The 12,820-nt window shown below is 42.6% G+C and overlaps 1 long non-coding RNA gene across 1 annotated transcript; it reads right to left on the reverse strand.

Annotated features, from left to right (window-relative positions):
• Positions 1-9,014: 9,014 nt before the first annotated feature.
• On the reverse strand, positions 9,015-9,658 carry LOC306800591. The gene is made up of 2 exons (XR_013773866.1): positions 9,523-9,658; positions 9,015-9,132 (listed from the first exon to the last, which is right to left on the reverse strand). It is a non-coding gene; the product is annotated as an uncharacterized lncRNA (long non-coding RNA).
• Positions 9,659-12,820: the final 3,162 nt, after the last annotated feature.

Here is a 12,820-nt window from a genome sequence, read left to right on the forward strand (position 1 = left end):
AGTTTAAACAAAACATTGGGGCTACAAGGCCAAACATTAAAAATTTAGGAAATCTGCTAGTGAGGGCTAGTTTTTGAAACAGTGCCTCATTTTGAGAGGTCTGTCTATTCAGCAGACAATCAAGTGGGATGATGCAAGGCCTGGGGAAGAAAAAAGATAATCACTTCTTTGTTTCTCAGTCTGAAAAAATTTTAATCAAATTAAATGTTTTCAATTCTCACATTGTGGACTACAACACCAGAATCTGAATTCCAGCAAAAGTTTTTAACCTGAAACAATTCTTTCTTTTCCTACTTTTATTGTTTCTGCTGCTTGACCTTGTCTATGACGTCTTCAAGAGCCAGTTGCCTCCTCCTTCAGATCCCAAGTCCTGCAGACATCTGACCCTGTCCCAGCTCTGCTCCCCACTCAGACTTTGATTCAAAGCTGATTAATCTGTCCTTCTTCAGACTACCCTGAGCTGATATGGATGGCAATGAAGGAAGAATGAGAGCAGAAAAAGAGACAGTATTCTTGCCCTCACTTCCAGAGTTACTGAGGCACATATGAGAAACAATTATAAGGAATGACATGCTTAGCTGTGCTCTGAGATTGCCAACCTTGAACATACATACTATAGATAAAATCTACAAATAATTAAACTGTAAGCTATTATATCATGTATACCTGATGATAACTCTGCCAAATAGGTGTGTATTTTCACAGGGAAAGAAAAAAATGCACCTCCTTTTGGCCTCAAGATACCTCTTTCTGAAATTTAGATAATTTACTGTAAAGCAGTTTATTCAGCAAGGTCACACAGATTTTTAACATTAGGAAACAAAACAATTTCTCCCTATCATTCCTGGAAACAGTTAAACTGTTTTGTTGAAGCTTTCTTGTTATATAAAACCAAGACATGCACTGCAAGGCTGACATCAGTCATAAAAAATTCTTGTCTGAAGGATTACAACAATAAGAACCACACCAGAATCTTATATAAGAAAATGTTATCCATCTTTAAACAGGGATCTTACTCTTAGCTCCATCTGCAGCATATATATACATATAACTGTTCATTGAACATTATGTATTTTTAACAATCTGCTAGCATCGTTATTTGCATGCATTTAAAAGTTTTTTCTGTTTACCTGCATTTGCAGATCAAATTCATGATCTGTTTTTCTTGCTATATTCACATAAAATTAATCAGACCAAAATACCTGAAAAAAATCACCAGTTTCTTTTGAATAACATGAGTGACTATTTTAAACCAAGGTATGGTTTATAATCATATAAAAATGTAAATGCATTAAAGAGCTCTGAGATGGAAATTACTTGAACATCTTACCATGCTCCAAGTCGCTCTTCAAAGACATTTGTTGAATGGACTTGTTGAAATCCTGCTGCATATATTTACTTACCACTGCAAAGCCTGACTTATTGACAGTTTAAGAATAAAGAAAATAACTCACCTTATTTAGAATAACTTTTTCTCAAATTACTCTGAAGTCTATCCCGTTCTCTTCATACATTGCAATAAAGCCTGAATAATTGGATAAAGAGTACCTTTTTTTTATCTTCATTTTTTGGTTTGCTTACACGGGATTCATGTAGGAGAACCTGACAGAGTTTAACAAAAGTTGCAAGCATAAATCTTAAATGAATTGATGGAAAGCCTAATCTCATTATGGTTTATCTATTATACCTCTAAATGTGTTTACATTCTTAGACAAAGGCAACTGTATTCCATTAAAGTCAACTCTTAGATCCTTCTGTATTGATTCATGCATTATTAGCATATTTGAAGAGATTAATATGTTTAACATGTTACCATGTACAGCCACAATAATGTGATGTCATATTTTCAGTGCAAAAAATATTCTACAAATATATAGTTTAAATTTGGCATTGCCAGTGTTATGTTGCAAAGTTGATAGCTCTGTCTCAGCAAATAGACAAATCCTGGCTGAACACTGCAAAACTCCAATTTTGGTTAAACTGTGGTTTCCTCCTGCACTCTCCTGCATATAAACAAACCACATTTCTCTTGAGAGTGTTCTCAGTATTGGAGAACACTCAGAGGGAAAGTAAAGGAAGGCCAAAAAAATTGCCCTTCTTTACTCCCCACATCAAATAATTGCTGTGATGACTAAGGCTGTCTAACAAGGAACAAGAAGTCTATCTCTGCCACTGATACTGTTCCAGAAATATCTGATGGCTTTGACAGATGAGGTGAAAAGAAAGCAGTAAGGGTAAGCTCCCAACAGTCAGCACAGCCCTAGAACCTCACATCTGACACTTCCTAGTGTATCAGTCGTTCAGTGGATGATGACTACACACAAAATACCAGATTCTTACTGAGGATGATAGGTCATAAGAGTTAGTCACAGCACTACTTATTTTTATCTCTTTTTAAAAACGTGGAAATAGCACACGCAAGGAAATATCAGATCTGACATACTTCATACCATTTGATTCCCAGCATATTGCCCTTTAACGTGCTTGTGCCTTGCACATTTGTAAGGAGTGATTTCTTTTCTCTCTCTCTATTCCTTTCTCCCCCCACCCATCTCTTCTCTCTTACATATGGATCTTACATATGACCCCCACACATCAAATGCAATTGCCTGACCTGATCTGTGATGTACTAACCAGCTGTGTCTGGAATCACAGACTGAGAAAGAAACTATAAGAGATGGAAGAGTGCACCACAGCAGATTTCTTCCAGAAAAACCCAGAACAAATCCAGATCAGGATAATACCTTCCTTGTCACATGCCCAGCAAGCCTTGGAAGCATGATCATCACAGTCTTGGGCTCCAGAGGTAGCTGGAGTTTGGCCACTGCACGACCCAATTCAGGGAATCCTATATACTACAATACCAAAAAATAGCCAATTATAAAAAAAACCCTCATTTAGCTTATTTATTCTTTCAATTTGAGCAGTTGGTAGTGTGGATACCATATAAATAATGGCTGTGGGATCTTACTTTTATCCTCTTACCTATATGTTTTACGATAAATTAATTATTTTTATGACCACACATTCCTATGAGGGTTTATTACACTGGACTTCTCATTCTGTACAAAGGTAGCAATTTACCACCAGAAAGATAGCATTTTCTGATGAATTTTAGGCTTGAATTCAGCCGCACATTTCAGATTTTGAATTTTAGGACTGGCATACTCTTCTATTATCCTTAAATGCAAAAACAGCTAATTTGTAATTAAATAATATTACAAACTGTTTTCCCATATTGATTGATGAGTGTTTTCACATACTTTAAAAGAGGCTGCCTCACACATCTGATTTTTTTTTTACAGCCTATCCAATATATACTTTTATTATAACATTCTAATAACACTGAGATAATGGAAGAAGACTAAAGCTGCATTATCCACTGAGTCACACAAGCAGCTAATTCATTCATATTTAATATTCCTAGGCATTATGGAAGGGATTAGAATAAAAGAAAGGAAAAAAAAAAAAAAAGTGAGACACAAAATGTAGATTTATCTGTTGTCCCAACCTTTTATTAGCTTGAAAGCAAGTTTACTATGGATTTACACTGTGACTTATTATCTTCAGAATCACAAACCTAATCCTAATCCACTAATAAAAATAATATTATATGCATGCTACATTAAAATAACTTAAGGATGAATTGTTCAACTTTACCAGGTTTTTTAGGACTGGATACAATAATAGAAATTGGACTCAGCTGCATGGATTTTTCAAGGATATTATGGACCGCATTTCCACGGACATTTTTATTGTTTCTGGTCCTCTAAAACATCCCAAAAAATGTGCTTTTAACTGAGTAGTTTCTTCTGTTTATTAGTTCCTGTAAATATTTTTTTCCTATTATGTAAATTGCAGGACTATAATTTCATTCTTGCTATTACAGATAACAAAAATTTCCTTTTAATGCTACTTCTTGAATGTTTAACTCCCACTGAAGTTAGCTGAAGGAGAAATGCGGTTTTTTGTAATTCAGAAGAGGCTTTGCAGAATGGTGGTTTGGAGGATCCCACTATATATTCTTTGTAACTGTTGTAAAAAAACAATTAGAACAATTTGTTTGATATGACAAACTTTCCATATTCAGATAAGAAAGATAAATTACGTGTTCTCACATGTTTACCAATAATATTCTGCAATTCAAATTATTTACTGCGAAAACAATTCAAATAAATTAGATTTTTATTCGTCTATAAGCACATTTTGCAGCTCTAACAAGATTTTTTTTTAAATGTGTGGGCTAATGAAGAGGGAAGATCTACCTTACAGACATTAATACCAACTAACCATAGAGAAATAGAAATGCAATTATACAGTTCCTTTGCTGATGATAATATTTTAAAGTCAAGTGAGATTTCAGTGTTTTAAGAGAAATCTCGTGTTCATTTTTGGGGAGTTTTTTCACTTCTAAGTCTTAGATTGTGGAATTGAGTAATGAGGTAAGTATTCCACCTTTCATGATTTTATAAATTAATACCTCTCTTCCAAACTTAGAGTGTAAAATTTGTGTGAAAGAAGTTTAAAAAATCAAAAGATAAATGAACCACCCCCCAGAGGGAAAAAAAAAAAAAAAAAAAGCTCATCATCTGTAGAAATAAACAGATCTGAGCACGGCACTGGAGATTTTGGGTTTGGAGTGGGTTGTTTTTTTTTCCCAGGAGAAACGTGCTGAGAATAAGATTCTTCTCATGCAGCAGAAGAGCAGGCAGGAAGAGACAGGCGTTAAATCCCTCAGCTTTCCCCTCGCACTCCCTCTTACTACCCCAGCAGTGGGAGTGGGCCTCACCTGCTTTCAGCACTGCCCAGGAGCAGCCACTCTCCCTGAGCACGAAGCCACCTCGCCTGTGTGCAGATATCCCATACAAAAAGACAAAAAGCAGCGAAATGTGGCTTAAATCTGCTCCTGTCACAGGCACACACAACTCCACGCTCAGGGAAGATAATGTCCATATGCTGGCGCCTGCCTCTCCAGGGAAATCTCTGTGCCCCCTCTCTCAGAGAGGTAAGGAAGGGGGAAGGGGTGGGAGGGGGCTTGCTGGCTCCCCCTCTGCTAGTGGGGCTGTGCAGGAAAAGGCACAGCTCTGTAGGGGGAGAGGCGGCACAGAGACATGGCTGCACGGCCGGGAGCTAAATCACATTTTCTGTCCCTACTTCAGAGGTTTTGTGTTGGGCCTGTGCTGTGCTCTCACCAGCAGGAGCATCCCCATTCCATGCTGGAAAAGGCAAGAGTGACCACCTCCAGAAAGGGGCTAGGGTTTGAGACCTGCTTGGAGGGGATGTACCTGCTGAGCCCTTCAAGGACAAGGGGTCACTATGCTGGGTCAGCATCCCAAACTTGGTTAGGTATAATCACCTCTGGTAAGGCTGAAGACTTTCTAGACATAAGGGAAGACAGCACCTGATTTCTTGGGTGAGTTTAGGGTCAAAAAGAATACAATCCTGAAGCCAAGTGTTCAAAGATAAGAATCCAAGTAAGACCTTTCCATCCTACACTTTGTCATTCTTAAACATAGCCTTAAGCCCCTTTACAAGCAGCAAAGGGAGGTCCTGATGCCTGGAGGCCTGTCCTTTATGATGATAGTTTTTGGGTTTTGTTTTCCTAAACAGCAACAAAAAAACAGGTACTACACTGAAGATCACATGGTTTACAATGTGAATCCACCACATATGAAAAAAAAACCCACTCAGGGACCAGGTCTTAGAGTTCATCCAGATCTATGGTAAACACCCACGATCCAGAGGCTTGATAACAGCTTTGCATATCTCTTGATATCCACATTAAAGTCCTGTTTCTTTAAGACACATTGCAAATGCACTATCTGCCAGGTACATCCCTACAGGCAGGAGGAAATGTCATACCTGAAGTAGGAAAACAGCTCATATTAAGAGGTATGAAAATCCCCTCCACTTCCTTAAAATGTGTGAGAGAAATGCTGCAAGACTTTGTTCCCCCTTCTCTTGCAAAACCAGGCCAGACCCATTTCTGCCAGCACAGCACCAGTGCACGGCTTGTCAGGAGGAGGGCAAAGCAGTCCTGGCCAAAATCAGCAGGTAGCTGTGTGCCAGATCAATGCCCTAATGCAGCATGTGGCCAGCAGGAACCATCTCCCTCTGAGTCACCTACAAGGCTGCAGGTGCTGGAGGCCTATGGAAAGTTGAATCCTAGCCACTAACAGCAATGTAATCGTGTTGCTTGCTCAGATCTCCTGCTGATAAATGCACCCAGTTACTCCTAACTGTCTCCTGTACAAAATAACACCTTCCAGAACAACTGCCTCTTCAATAGGTTTTAACCAGGCTGCAGCTGCAGAAGGAAATCCATTCATCAATTATAAATCAATTGAGGAAGAGAAATCTGCAGCTTGCCTGGTTGCCCTTGCTGTCCCTGCTACTCTCTGATCCAGCCTGCCAGGTATTATTATTACTATTATTATTACTGCTATTACTATTACTGTTATTTCAGTGGCAGGATGAATTGAACAGATCATTCCTTCCCTCATTGATAATAACTGCAGGAGTAATTCCTTAGCAAAGTGATCTTCCCTCTGGTGGAAAAGGGAGAGAAAGGAAGACAGAAAGGGAGAAAGAGAGAGAAAGAGCCTGGTTTTGTTCCACAAAAGGCAGTGGAAGCAGGGTGGGCCAGATGCAAGTGCAATCCCAGGCTACAGCACACCCACTCTGACTGCAGGAGACCTCTTTAAACAGGTAACTATCCCCTGAGAATGAGCTCTGCTCCTCCTCTCCTCTTTATGCTCAGTTCCCAGCACTCTCATTCCAGGAAAAGAAGATTTGCATTACGTGAGGCTGCTTTTAACAAGTAAAGCATTTGCAAAAGTTTACTTCAGAAGGAAGGATTAGGGGGGCTTGTTGCTCGACAATGAAAAAATGCAACTGTCTGGATAAGGGGAAGCAAAGGCAGGCTGGAAATGTTAAAAAGGCTGGGAAGGACTTCAGGTAGTTTTGTCCACTCTCTGATAAACATAGCTGCATTAACGATCATTAGGAATGGGGAGGAGGGATTGTTATATCAAAGTCTGAAAAAAAAATTAAAATAATAATAAACCAGGAGGGAGCGGGACTATTTACCCTTCCCTGCTGAAGCAGTCTTGCAGATTTTTTTTTTTTTTATTAAATTAATCACTCCAAATATGACAGTATGCTAGTATTTCTGGAACTAAACGACTAGCAGGACAACTGGATATTTTACTTTTTTTTCGGTGTTGAGTGTTCCGAGGTGACTAAATTTGCCTTGTTGAGCCTTGTAAAATCCTGACTTAATCATGTAAACTTCTGTGTAAGCAAAATAGACGAAACTTCAAAGGGTCAAAAACCCTTTAGGGATTTGTGAGGAGACGCCAGCAATAGATCCTAATCTGCCTCCAGAATCCTGGCTGTATTTGTCCAAGAAACTGGTACCAGCAAACTCTCGAAGGTAGAGATAGTGGGTTGATTCAGCCTTTATCCCCTTAGAGAGTATTGGCTTTGTGAGGCTCTAGGCAGTGCTTCAACGCCAGGGGATCTTGCCCAAACCCTCTAAAAATGAAGTACAGGAGTAATTTGAGATAATGACTTTGTAACAGGCTTGGGCAGACCTTGGACAGAAGAAGTGAGAGATGTTATCACCCCAGCATTCCTCTTAAAATGCAGTTTTTCCCCCTGCTTATTCCCAGTTAGTCAAAGCTACATTAACATTCCATCCAGGGCTGCTAAACAGAATCTTAATTAGTCCTGATACTCTTGTGCAAGGGGTTTATTCATTGCACTCTTAACTAATGGTTGCTGTCAGAGTATTTTTTTTCTTCTTTGGGTTCTTTGGGGATATCGTGTTCTTCTGCAAAGCATGACAGAAATGTAATGTGCATGCAACAAAAAAAAAAAAAAAAAAAAAAAAAGAAGAAAAAAAAGAAAAAAAGCTTGCAGATCTGAAATCTTGTGACTGAGGCTGACTCCAGCCTTGTCTAATGGCGAGACATTGTTAGGACTAATGAGAATAACTTCACGAACAGAAATATCCCTGCATTTTGTTTATCTTAAATTTCAGTGGTACACACTCTCTTGAACTTTTTTTTCCCCCGTGACAGAAAACAGTACATACTTGTTAGTGTTTTGAAGCAGTTCAAGCAGCTCCCACTCAATTTCCAGCCCTCTGTATCTTGCATTAGCCACCCGTGGCTCAGAATTTAACAAGAGAGTCTGTAGGTGGAGAATTAACAAGTTACCAAGCGGCCCGTAGCCCCGGCAGGACCCTTCTCTCCGCACTCAGTGGTGTTTATAACCCCGCTTTCCGGTCATCCCTGGCTCCGCCGCTCGGCTCGAGCCCCGCACAGGAGCACACGCGTTTCTGTTTCACACACACGCGTGTCCGTGCCCGCCGCGCTCCGCTCGGGCTGGCCCCGCTGTCACACAGGGGAAGCTCAGGCGCCCGTGCGAGTTCTGCACACACGAACCATGCGAGGTGAGCATCCCTCGAGGTTATTTGTGGCTCGGGGCTTTGTCGTGACAGTGAACAGCCACGACGTACCCCACTGAAGCCAAGGAGAGGCGAAGCGGGGGTGCCTCGCCATCCGCGCTGGGCTCTTTCGTTGATGAACCGCGGCAGAAGCTGCTTTTTGCCTGTAAATCTGCGTTCAGCTACACCGATCTCGGAAACAGATTTATAAGTCTATAAATTACAGTTTCTTTCTTGAGGCTTGGAGGAAAGAAATAAAGAGGAGAGGGAGAGAAGCAGAGACACAGAGAGAGAGAAAGGTGTTCCTTTAAAATAGGAGGTCCGTGTTATTTAGCTGCTGCTCACCCTTATTAAAACCTCCTTCCCATAAGCTTGCGTAACATTGATTACTCACAAAGAGTTCACAATAACTATCATGTAGCTAAACTAATTGAGACAATCATGCTAAGTTATAGTCAGCCTAAAAGGTACCATTGATGTGGTAATGCCTATAGAAAGTCAGACATGCGACTCACTACCATTTAATTGCTCCTTTAAACCTGTTATTACAATGTTAACTGGCTTAAGTATATATCGCTCCCTTTTATTGCCTTGATGTGACAAATTAAAACATACACTCTGGAAGCGGCATTCATTTGCGGACGTAGTTGCAGGAAAAAGGGAGCCGGGCGATGTCAAACCTGTCAGGATGAATTAATTTTAAAACTTGCATTTTGCACTGCAATTCCCAGTGCAGTTTTGTTGCACTGGGAAAATATTTTTATATATGAACGTATAACTGTTACATATAATACCATATGCGCTTATTCCATCTCGCTCAGAGATGCCGTAAAACGAGCCCCATCGAGCTAAAAAAAAAAAAAAAACAAAAACCAAAAAAAACCAACCCCCCCCAAAAAAAGAAAACCAAAAACTAAAACAAAACAAAGAAAAAACAAAACTAAAAATACCAAAAAAAAAAAAAAAAAAAAAAAAAAAAAAAAAACAGAAAAAACTTTTGGCTTCGAGACCTCGCTAAATTAAGTAGAGGTCTAGGAAAGCGGGGAGGGAGGCAACAATGGAGCTTCTACCTCGGCTCAGAGCCATACGCCTCTGGGGGGGCTGGGAAGGGGAGTTTTCCGTAGTTACCTTCCCCGGGCTGCCGAGCCCCAGGCCCGGGGAGGAGGGGGTTACCCACGCCCCAAGACACGGGAGCAAGGCGGCAGCCACGGCTCCTGCGGGCTGCTCTTTTGCCGCTTTTCTTCACGCTGAAGCTCTCCCTCAAGGAGGGGAAAAATAAAAATTATTTCTTGCTTCCCCATCCTGAGGGCTGAGCCGGGTTGGGGATGATTTGCACGCTGCAGGCTGTGCCTCTGCCGCCCCTAGGAGCTGAGCCAGCCCCGCACTGCTCTTCTCCTCTCCCTCTCGGTCCCCGCGCATCCTCCGCGGGCTGGGCGGGAGCTTCCCGGGCTCCAGGTGAAACCCCTTTCCTAGAGCAACGGTGAAGGCATTAATTCCCCTAAACAAGAAATATGCAGTTCCCTTCTTCCCTTTCCCTCTTTTCCCTCCTCCGCTCGCGGGAAGATGTCAGGGGGTTAAAATGTCCTGCTCGCCTTCTCCCTTGATCTCAGGGAGAGAGGTAAGAGTTGCTGGCACCTTTATGGGACTCAGACCTGCGGCGGCTGCGGGAAGCGTCGGCCCCCGCTAACTTTGATCGGCCTTATTCATCCCAGCTGCGCTCTATTTGTTTGTCATTTCGCCTTTTTACTCCCAGAATCGTTATTTATGGTCTGAAAAGTGAAACGCGCAGTGATTTGCCTTTACATGGACTCTTTGCGAACGGGGTGGGGGGAGACACCTCCTCCCCTCCCCCTCCCTGCGAGGGGGGGGCTGCCAAAAGAGAGGGGAAAAAACCCTGTCTCAATCATTATCAAATCAGCTTTGAATTCATTACTCCAGAGCATTAACTAATTACCAGATCAGAGAGAAGAAAAAATAAATATCCCTTTAAATAACTAAAGGTAATTATAACCCTGTTGTTGACACTAACGATTAATAATTGATCAGAAGTTATACACAATAAATTGTCAATTTATTTCCCTATAAAAAATGCACATACATATTTTTGTTTTACTTCCTAGGCATTATTTAAGAGCCCGAGCAGCAGCAACGGTATCCACACAGCCGCCGTCCTTTTTTTTTTTTTTTTTTTTTTTTTGACACTGCACAAATATTCGGGAGTATTTTGAAATCCCTCGTCACGGATGACACAAGACCTAGCGGAGAAGTGACTTTTTCTGCCTGTGTGCGCTCCTGCCTTTCCGAGAGCGACTGGGCCGGGGTGACATCCCCCGCCCTTTCCTTTCAGTCCCTAAATCCCGAAAGGATCCAGGATAACGGAGGCCACCCCCGAGGCCGAGTGACCACGTTCCCTCTGTCTCTTACTTTTTGCTCAGGGAAAACGCAGCCGGCTGGGTCGGGATTGGATGTGAAATGGTGACATTATTCCATGAGTCACGGCTCGGGAGGGGGGGGCACGGGTCCAGGCTGCGGGAGCGGGGCTGTCACCTCCCTGCAGGCGCCCACAGGTAAAACACTCCCCCAGAGCCCGCCTGCTCCAGGTCGCTGCCTGCAGCTCCGAGCTACCTGAGTGCCAGCGCGTCCCGCGGACCGCGCTTTTCCTCTGTTCTTCCTATAAATACTCTGCTTCAGAGACGCCGAGTAATAATCAGGGATTAAATGCATGGGTGCTTTGACTGTGCGCTATAGATCTCTTTGTTTTTAACGTTTTTTTTTTTAACCCCCCTCGCTTTTATTTCTTTAGAAGCTGGAAACATACCTAAGTTATTAGTTACTGGATTAAAAACAAAGGGATGAACATCACATTACTTAATGCGGAGCATTACTGAATAACAATATTTTTTTTTGTTCAGTTCCTACAATGGAAAGGCTCTTTTCGACTACCTGGATCGTGGGAAGCTTGCCTAAGTACCCGAGATATGTCTAAATGCAGAAGGCAAAGAATTGATCAACCTATATAAAAATTCTGTCTGTGGTGGTCTTTTAAGTTTGTTTTGTTTTGGGTTTTTGGGGGGTTGTTTTTGTTTGTTTGTTTGTTTGCTTTTTGTGGGGGTGGAGTCGGTTTGTTTCGAAAGTTAATAAGCAATAAAACCCTCCCGGTATTGATTACATTCTTGTCGCTGTCTCTCAGACGAGCACCGAGTCTGAACCGCCTTCAAGTGAGATGTAACATGTGACGGAGCCAGAAACTTTCAGTGGTGACAGGGCTGTGTTTCTTTTCCCGTGAGGATGGACACGGAGAGGCCGGCCCGGAGCGGAGGGGAGCGGGTCGGGCCGGGCTGCTCCGCTCCGCTCCTGGCTGGCCGGTCCCGGGCCACTCGCCGGGGGCTGGGACACCGCCGTGTCGGGATCAGACTGACGGCCCGGTGGGGAGGGGGCTGCCGCCAGGTAGGGCTGAATCAGACAGCCAACCCTACATCTTCTTTCTTCACCTGGAAGATCACCCTTGCCGTGCGGGCAAATACGTCAATGGAGCGGGGAGAGAAACACAGATGCCCATTGCGCTTTACATTAACTTTTCCCCCTTAGCCGGGCCCGTTTCCCTCCAGCCACGGGCTGGTGCGCAGCAGCAATTCCCATGTCTGTCTGTCTGTCCGTCCGCTGCTGGATTGAGCTGCGTGTTACCTCCGTCCCCATCCCTTCCCCCAGCCTCCAGCCAAACAAAGGTGGGCGACGCTTTTCTTCTGCTCCTAAAGGCAGTTGGTGAGCAGCTTTCCTGAAACAATAACTCTCTTATTGAGAACAAATGTTGACATTTGCAGGGAGCGAGGAAAAAAGCAGCCCAGGAAGTGTAAAGTGGAAAGGGACCCTCTTCCTATTTGACGACAGCGCCAATTCCTTAGGGATCCCACCTGAGATTAAAGCCCGAATTTCAATAAATCAGCTCTAATGAAACCTCTGGCCCCGAAGAGGGAAGGGTTTGCCTTTCCCGCTCCGAAACGAGCACAGGAACGAGGGGCGGGGGGTGGGGTGAAGAGGGAGTAAATATAGAAAGGGGTGTGAGATTTTAATCCCAGCGGGCTCATTAGCATCGTTATGAAATAAACCATACACAGAGTGATGTATTTTATCGTTCATCCCTCTTTCTTGCTACACTGAAATAATCACATTGTTTTTGCCAACAATCTAGCAAGGCTACACTTTCCTCCTGCTTTCAATTTTGATTACTAAATCTCGAATGATGTTGAATGTGCAGTTCTCGCCCATTAGTTTCTCGTTTAAAAAAATAAATTCATATGCCAAATCATTTCAGTGGCGCCCATCTGCATCCATGAACCGTTTGTGAATTTCTCAGAGGATGAGAGAAGT

This window comes from Erithacus rubecula, assembly GCF_903797595.1.
Source record: "Erithacus rubecula genome assembly, chromosome: 3".
Taxonomy (NCBI): domain Eukaryota; kingdom Metazoa; phylum Chordata; class Aves; order Passeriformes; family Muscicapidae; genus Erithacus; species Erithacus rubecula.